At 44.3% G+C, this 9,579-nt stretch overlaps 1 long non-coding RNA gene across 1 annotated transcript; it reads right to left on the reverse strand.

Annotated features, from left to right (window-relative positions):
* Positions 1–4,643: 4,643 nt before the first annotated feature.
* On the reverse strand, positions 4,644–9,373 carry LOC139702181 (uncharacterized). The gene is made up of 3 exons (XR_011704760.1): positions 8,054–9,373; positions 7,367–7,426; positions 4,644–5,107 (listed from the first exon to the last, which is right to left on the reverse strand). It is a non-coding gene; the product is annotated as an uncharacterized lncRNA (long non-coding RNA).
* Between the last annotated feature and the right edge of the window lie 206 nt (positions 9,374–9,579).

Genomic DNA, 9,579 nt, shown 5'->3' on the forward strand with positions numbered 1-9,579 from the left:
ATACAATTTTTTGTCTAAACTGAAAGTTACTGTTAGTCATGCTGGACAAATGGCAGAACCTGGGACTGTTCTGTGCAAACGGGGGCTTGAGGCCTGGTCATAGAGGTAATCAATGGATTGTTCTCCCCTGGCAGCTGCAGGAGGACATGTTAGTTCTCTTCATAGAGGGAGCTTCGCTCCCCACCATCCCCCATCTAGAATGAGGGCCCAGCCCCCTTGTACTCAGCAGTGAGGCTCACCCATGGGGCAGGGGCAAGCACTCAGGGAGGGCCAAGAGGGACAGCAGACTCCCTGGGCCTCAAATGTCCCGCCTCCCCACAGTGGGGCTTGGCACTGAGGGCCCACTGTGGTCAGTGAGCCCGCTGCTCAGCCTGGGATTTTAGCACTTACTCCATCCACTTTAGCACCACTGATGTCCCTGGTGCCAGCCCAGGCAGGCGGCCCTAATGGATCCCTTGCATTATCTCCCTCATCACTGCTTAAATATTTATCAGACCATTATGTATTTAGTGGCCATGAGCAGGGAGGGGCAGGGCCAGAAGGCACTTCGGCTCTGGCCAGATGCAAGGGTTAATTACAGATTGGATAAATCCCCCGATTTAAAAATTAAATAAATAAGCAGGGTTGGGAGATTAAAAGGGAACTGTTACTTACATATGAAGAAGCACAGAGCAGCTCCATCCAGGCTTGAGTGTCTTCCGGCGCTTCGATTCATGATCTTTCTGTTCCCTTCTCCTACCTGCAAACCGGGGGGGCTGCCTGAGCCTTCAACCAGCTTCTAATTAAAAACCATACTTAGGTTTTGCTCCTGAAGCAACCAGTGTGCGGGAGGACTCCCGTCTCCTGCCACGGGAGTCAACATGAGCCTCATAAAGAAGTTCCGAAGGTAACTCCAGGGCTGGCGCTGTGAAATATTGTTCATTATAACGAAGCAGCTGAGATAATGCTGTTTTCTAATTTCCCTTTCTCAGTCAGAAATTAAATAAAAAGTCATGTCTAAATTACAATACTGGATTGAGATCAGAAGAGGGCCCCATGCAGAGAGCTCATGATCTATCCTTCCCACATCTTACAGCCATTAAAAAAGATTATCCTCGTTTTTTTTTCTCCTCCCTTTTCTTGGAGGCCATTTACATTTGTTCTGAACTCTCACTGTGTTTTATTTGAATCTCTTAAAAGTGCCAGTACGCATCATAAGTCAATCACAAAGTTAAATTAAGAAAAAAAACAAAACAGGCACCCAAGCAAACTGGGTCTCTGGACTTCAGGCTGAGGTACTGAGAGCCCTAACTTGGCTGCTAACAGTCTCTTTCCTGGCCCTGTCACCGAGCCCACTCCCTGGTCAGCAAAGTCCTTTCCAGGGAGAGTGAGGGTAGGGAGGGCTCACTCTGAGCAAAAATAGGTCATGCTTTTAGAAACCTCCCTTTAAAGAGAAACACCTGTGGACCAACTATCAGTGCTGGACGGGCTGGTAAAGGTTTTCTTTGTTTTTTTAATGCTAATGAGACTTTAATACTATATTTATTGAGCATTTAATACTATATTTAATTATTAAGTTCTAGATATTTAACTGACTACTCAATTAACTAGGGGAAGAGGACATAAGCACATTTTTTTCAGTCATAATTCAAGCATTCTCTGTTCTGAGAAGTTGTTGGTATTCCCAGAAGGCAGCATGAGAAGTTGGTACTGAATGTCGTTATTTTTGATGGATTTTATGAGACAGCATCATTATGAATTGTTTACTATGTGCATGTTGGTGCCTATCCATCATTCACATAGTAGGAATTGAGCACCTACTATGTGCAAGGCAGTGTGCAGGAATGAACAAGAGATGATCTCTTCTAGTGACATGAACTATCTACTTCAGTGCTCACTCTCCAGCCAGGACAAGAAAACATTTAGATTTTCAAATGCTGCACAAATCACTGTGAATTCTGGGCTGCTGGAGGGCCCAGACACTCAGAGCTCAAGGCAAGCAGGTCTCTGTGGGCCACATTAGTCAGCTGGGATTAGGCAAGAGATGGGCTGAAGCTGGGCTTTGCATACAGCTAGAACTTAACTATGAGGACACATGTTGGAAAATACGCCAGGAAGCAGCCAAGTGTGAGCCTAGAGGTGAGATGCGCAGGGTGGTTAAGGGCTGTTGTGAGATCACGGGCTGTGCAGAGGGGTGAGGGAAGAGGCAGCCACCAGCCAGCCAGCTAGCCAGCCAGCCATTCACCGAACAAATATCAGATGAGCATCTACTGTGTACTGGATTCTCTTCCAGGCTTCGGTCTGGAGCCAGCTGACAGTGACCCTGGATGTTTAACCACATTTTAGCCTTTATAAATAGGATGGTGGTGAGAGAGGAGGCAGAAGAATGAGGAAAAGACCTTGTAAAGGAACAGTTAGCGGGGCCGGGCTACTGTGACTCCTTCACGAGGTCTCTTTAGATCTTACGTCTCTAGTTGGAGTGTTGAAGTCAAGGACGTATCCTCATATAAATACACGACCAATGTAACTCCACATCATGTACAAACACAATAATGGGATCCTAATTGGAACAAGTTATACTTATTCAATGTATGTAGGATATTTCAAAATATATTCTACTGTCATGTGAAAAACTAAAATAAATAAAAAATCTTGAAAAATAAAGTTAAAAAAAAAGGTCAAGGACAACATCTCCTCCTCTTAAATACCCATGAAGAACACAGCACACAGAACGAAGTAAGGCCTCCAAGGAGCGAGGATATGGCGACTACAGGAACTGCTTTCATCCTTCCCTTGGGGTCTTGTCCACAGCATGGAGTCCTGGCTTTGCCATATAACAGCCCTAATAACCTTTCTAAGCCTCATCATTCACATCTCTGAAGTGGGACTAAGGTGCTCAGCTTATTGGGGTTGTGAGGATTACATTAGTTAATAAACATAAACACATATCCCACCACCTGGCACCTAACTGTCAATAAGCAGGACATACGATGATGCGCAACTGACTTCCCACGTCATCCCCTGAACCCTCTGTTTCTATGCTTTCAGGGATATCGTGGCCTGCTTTCTGGCATCTCCAGACACAACTCCCCTGCTTGCTGGGTGCTATGTTTTGTGTATCTGGGAAAGGGGCCAAGGGACATGATGCTCTTAACTTTCTTTCTTTTAACACAACTCAACACAGATTCCTCCCTGCCTAGCATTCTCCAGTCAAGAGTCGAGAGCACTTTCAACCATGTCTGATTTTCTGCTTCATGAATACCTTCCTCATGTGGAAGTAACCAGTGAAATCGTGGATGAGAAAATGAAGTGCAGAGAGAAGGAACTTGTCTATCTGTGCTTCTCAACCAGTGTGCCACAAGTAAATTACAGTGATGTGGACTCTGACCCTTTCAGTTTTAGGACACTGGGACAGGGCCTGGGGCAGGCAGAATACCTGGAGATGGATTCCTGTGGCCTCAAGAAATCTTGTCTGTGGCTCTTCAAAAAGCCACTCAAAAAAAAGCCACTCATGGCTGGGCGTGGTGGCTCATACCTATCATCCCAGCAACTCTGGAGGCTGAGACAGGAGGATCATGAGTTCCAAGCCAGCCTCAGCAAAAGTGAGGTGCTATGCAACTCAGTGAGACCCTGACTCTAAATAAAATACAAAATAGGGCTGGAGATGTGGCTCCGTGGTCGAGTGCCCCTGAGTTCAATTCCTGGTACTACCCCCCTGCAAAAGGCCACTCAAAGTGGATAAGGTCCAATGACATATGCTATGGTCCCCACTACAGTGAGCCTGACAAGTGGTACCTGACCTGTGCTGCTCTGCAGAGCTTCAGTGAGCAGGAGATACTCAATCACCAGACACCTGTGAGCCAGCTTCGAGCCCCACTGGTCACCATCACCATCATAGAGACAGGGAATCTGAGGAGCTGTTGGAGCAGCTCAAATACCAAGGAGTGCCATGGGAACCCCCAAGCACAACAATCAAAGGAGAAAAGGTGCAGAAAGACCAAGTGAGGTTCAATGGCGAGCATAGCAGCAATGACTCTGGGCTGAGCTTCATCTGCCATATGCTTTCTTCTGTTCGCAGTGGTTGTACCCTTGCAGCGTCACCCAAGCCAGTCACTGAACAAACGCTCCAATAACCCAAACACCACATCCCCCAAATTAGAGTGCCATCGTTCTTCTGAATCCTTAACATGAATAAGTTCAGTTGGACTGGAAACCTGTCTGTGTCATCACAAAAACTTTCAGTATTACATTTATCAATGAAAGAAAAGGGAGAGCTATTAAATTCTTTAAATATAATTTCAACTGCCATGAATATTTAATGGTTATAAAAAATGGCTTTAAATTTTTTATCACTTGTGCAAAGTTTCTTATCAAGGGTGACTACCAAGAATTTGTAGAGATCATCCTTTAAAAAGTCTTAATCGGGTACTGTGCAAAACCATTTCAATCATCTGCCCTGATTTGAAACATTTCATTCATGGAAGGAAACAAGCTCAGGTTTCTCATTAAAACTAGGAAATGTTTTATACTAATTCAATGTATGTCTTTCTTAATATATAGTATTTAATTTTTCATTTTGTATTTCATAATAGAGAAAATTAAACAGCTCTTCCCCCCCCCCAAGTCCCCACAGATGCCCCCCTGATCCCCTGCAGCATACTCCAGTGTGCAGGCCAAATATTCTCATTTTCTTGTGCGTTTTGATTTTGAAGGTTTAGGGATCCTTTCTCTCTTAGATATGATGATTGATCTTCATGGATCCGGGGAAACATCTGAGTCTGGCTGGCATCCAGCTGTCCTTTTGCCATTCTATGAGTTCAGTGTCACCACAAACCTTCCCTAGCACCAATGTAAGGGCTTTCACAGTCAAAGGTGACACTTTGTGACCTGAAGCAATTCCCCTTGAAATTGTTCTCTGGTAACCTCTTCCTGTGGATGCTTCCAGGACTGAACTCCCATTGGTAACAAGACTCAGCTTAGTTAAGAAGAGGGAAATGTGTGCAGGTTGGGGAGGTGCAGTTCCCAGATAGCACAACCATGCTGGCTGCCTGCCCCCATCCAATCCTTCCTCTCTACATCTTCCAGGAGGCTCTCTTCTCCACCTCTTGATTTTAAATAACTTCCTGAACTATAAATGCAAAGAGTTCCAAATGAAAACTGATTGATAGCCTCGTATAATTATATAATAAAAACACAGTGATATGCATATACATTATGTGTGGGCTCGTATGTCTATATGCATCTGTATCTATTCCAGAGGGAGGAATATGCAATAACGTCTTCTGAAACAAATTGTCAAGGTGTCAATAAGGAATCTCATAATGAATGTGTGGGTGTGATATGGGGTAATTTCATTGCAATTATGTTGCTCAGGCTGATTTCCCAAGACAGGTCTTAAAGGCACAAGTCCCATTCCCAAGCGGAAAACAGGAGGTTTTGCTTCCTATGGAGTCTTCAAGGCATCACATTTCCAGGCCAAAAATGCCTTCCCTGGAGCAGGCAGACCCATCTGAGCAAATCATTAAGAGCTTCAGGCCACTGCTACAAGCTTTTAAAAGTGGGGGGAATTTTTTGTACCTGTTGCCCTCCCAATCAGAACAATCAATCGTCACTAACAAATAAACAAGAGAATTGTTCCATAAAGGAGTTACAAATCCCAGGAATGAGGACTAACTGTTCACAATGGTAGGGAATGGTGAAATGCAAAGATGGGAACTGGGCAGGCACATACTGCAGGGGCGAAGGGATCTATGCAGCTCCTGGCCCCCAAGGAAGTCCCAGCCTTCCCCAAAGGATAAATGCACAAAGAAACACTTATAGCTTGTTGAGAAACAGAAGGCAATAGAGATCTAAGCCACAGGCCCTGGATCTAGGAGGTAGAATAAAAAGTGCAATTGTTTTTTGTACACAAAACAGTCCCTCCCTCAACAAAATTTTCTTGAGTAAAGTACAAACTCCACTTAGGAATATTCTAAACAGCAAGGACAAATAACCCCAATCACCCATCCTTGAGGTCAGGCTACAGAATTTGATGTTAGGAAAGCCAGTTGTTGTCCAGAAAATTTGTGCCGATGCTGGGCCCCAGCCACAGGGCCACACCTGAGCCATGCCTGTAGCCACTTCCAAAAAGCTCCAGGGGACAAGCTGGAAGAGGAAAGGAAAGGGGAACGCTGTGTGGTGAGCTTCCAGAGGAAATGTGCAAGAGCAGAAATCCTTTTCGCTGCCTTCCCCACGATCTCTAAATCTAAACCAGCCAGCCCACACCAGAGACCAGTGACATTCAGGGATACCTCGTGGCTCCTCATCTCTGCAGTGACCCATTTCCCACACAGCTGACCAGTGAGTGGTACCATCAACACGGCCTTGGTGACATCTCTTAACTCTATTTCCTCCTTCTTCCCCCCATGTCTTGTTCAGTTCCTCCTTGGATAACCGTAATTTCTCATCTGGACCACTGTAGCCATGTCCTGACTGACCTTGAGCTTCCAATCCATCCGCACACTGCTACTGGCCTGATTTTTCAAAAATACTTAAAACTCTCCTCACTCTCCTCCCTTAAACCTTACAAGTGCCCCCTTCACCTCTCAGATAAAGCTCAGATCCACAGGGCCTGACCAATGACCTACAAATCCTTCCTCTCCCTCTGCCCTTCCAAATGTCCCTTTCCTTTATATTACTAGGTTAATTTGTAGGTCATTTTGAAGACTCCACTCGGGCTTTTCTGCTGGGATCCACCATCTGAGGGCAATACACTCCTTCTTCCCTGCCCTTGTTCCCACCCCATGCTCCAGAGCTCTTGTGTGTGTTGACCTCTAGAGGAAACAGTTGATTATATCTTTGTTAGTCCATTAAGCCCCTGAGCAGTGATAACTTGCTACCAAAGACCATGCCTATTTCCTGTGAAAACCTAGTACTCAACACCCAACACAGCTCCTGACCCATAGCATGTGCTGAATCAATATTGGGAAAGAAAGAATGAGAAATGTTTGAACGGATACATAGATGGATGAATGATGGATAGATATGGATGGATGGATGGATGGACTGGTAGTTTAATGGATAGTGGATGGAAAGATGAATTAATCAACTGATGGTGCTTAAGTAACTTGAAGAGTAAAAAAAAAATAAGATTCCTTCTTGTCTGCACCCCACCAACTAGTTCAGTCTCTAGTATAGTACATATGATCCCCCAAAGAACTTCAAGGCCTGAGAGGTGAGCAGAAAAATTATAGGAGTTTCCATATGACATGGTAGATAGGGGTGTCCTAAAGCAGAAGCTTAACACAAAAGATCCCAGGAAGGAGAGGAGAGCATCCCCCACCAATGAGAATGAAGTGGCTTACAGTGTTGCCACAGGCATCCAACCAATTGTCAAGGCTTTTCTTACCTATAAGTCAGACAAATGGCAAGGAACTATATGAATCCACTTCTCTTTCTGGGGTTTCTACTGGACACAGAATAAGTGAGAATAAGCCAGGTTATTTCCCATCACACTAAGATATGCATTCTTATATATAATCTGTTATATATATATATATGCATTCTTATATATAACACAATGCTGTTGCCTCTGAGTGCACTCTTAGGATAACAATGTAGAAGCAAAATTAGCAAAATTACCGATTTTAAAAGCATGGAGATTTTGAAGGCTGTTAATAAAAATGACCATATTCATCTTTAGGAAAGTTGTACTCATGTGCAATCTCCTCTATATTATATGAATAGTTATTCCACCATGCTCCTACTAGCACTACAGAATCCATTTTTAAACCTACACCAGTTTGATAAGCAAAACTAGGATTCACATTGTTTTATTTTGCATCTTCTTCAATAACTACTGGAGTTGACACTTTTCACAAGGAGGACCATTCTGTGAACCTCATATTAATTTGCTTTGCCTGCCTCCCTGTTGGTTTTCTCATCCTATATTACTGATTTGTAAAGGTTTTTAATCTATTGACATCATTAACCTCTTACCATACGGTGCTAATACTTTTTTCTGTCTTGTAAGAAATAACTACTCCGCTCACTCCAAAGTTGGAAGTGAATTAATAAAACTTTGTTAAGAACTTACTTCAAGGTCCTATGTCAAGTGCTCCTGGGTGTGCAGGGATGAATACAATCATGTCACTTGTCCACAAGAAGCCTGCAATCGGGTTGACGAGTTGGGATGATTAGTCACAAAAACGTTTGTGGAGAATTAACAATACAAGTCTTTAGCAAGATGGAGGACTGGTGATGGACTTTGAGGACTGCATCAGTTCTTGAGGGACAGAAAGAGGAGAGGGGACAGGGTACACCAGTCCCACGCAGGGAGGAGGAAGTGGGCAGAGGTTCACATGTGGGAAAACCCAAGAGAGTCTGAGAAAGCCCAATGAGTTCAGGGCAAGCGTACAGAGCTCTGTGATGTGAGCCACGGGAGGTGAGGCCAGCCAGGTCGGGTCTCGATGCCCAGACTTCCTTCCTCACAATGCTGTTTCATAGACATTGTTTCTGTCTCCTGGCTAGGGCCATGCAAGAGCCTTTGTCTCTTTGCCATCCTGATATGTGTGCAAGCTCTGTATGTCCCATTCTTTTATGGTGGCTGTTTTTTGTCTGAATTGATTAGCCTTTCTGGGTGGAAGCCATCTGCTGTCTGTCAGGAACCTTATCTCACCAGCATGTTGATTTCAATAAAATGTGATGGCACTTGGAGTCTGCTGGGGAGTTCAATGCGATGAGTCTCACGTGTCTAAATCAGATCTGAATTGAAAGCCAGTTAATGCTGTTCCCCCACTGTCTTCTCTCTTGGTCAACAGCAAGGTGAAGAATGGTAGGTATTATCTTGAGCTTCCCAGAACTCTCTGTGTCAGCTTCTTTCTTCTGGCCACAGGACAGAGCACTTGACTCTGGCCTTCCCACCACCATAGTCCGTTTCTATCCATAACTTTATATTGTGCATATGAATCTGTTTACCCCCTCACCTTCTCACCACAACCCTCAAGGTGAGCTTTTTGAGGACAGGGTCTGTGTTGTGTGTTACTCTGCCCTGTACCAATGGAATCTAGCACTCACAGAATAGGGATTGACACAGGATAAGCTTATGACTCAAGAGGGCTTATGATTGAGAGAAGCCGTCTTTCTACTGCAGAGACTGGGGATGCATATTTGGAGCTATTGGTGGGCATCTTTCCTGGCACATAGAAAAAGCCAAGCAGAGACCAGCAAAGATGAAAGAGACAGTTTTCTAGAGGTGCTGAGCCCTCTACATCTCTTCCTTCAGATCTAGAAGTTACTCAATTCCTTCTTAGGTACACATGTCTTTACGTTTCTTTTTGCTTAAGCTAATGTGAGTGGAGTCTCTGTCACATGCATTGCAGTGACTCCTGAGTATAAAACATCATAACCATTCTGGTTGCCCAAACCAGGAATGTAGAAGACATCCTCACTTTCCCCGCCCCCCCTAACCTCCACATCTAATCAATCACCAAAACCTCTTGATTTTACCTTTAAAATCTCTTTTCCGTTATTTGACTCTCCTCTCTTGCTCTCATCTGGATCATGCAACAGCTTCCTCACCAGTTGAGGATCTTGACTCCTCCCAAGTCTATCTTCCAAAAT

The sequence above is a fragment of the Marmota flaviventris genome, chromosome 16 (genome assembly GCF_047511675.1).
Source record: "Marmota flaviventris isolate mMarFla1 chromosome 16, mMarFla1.hap1, whole genome shotgun sequence".
Classification (NCBI taxonomy): Eukaryota; Metazoa; Chordata; class Mammalia; order Rodentia; family Sciuridae; genus Marmota; species Marmota flaviventris.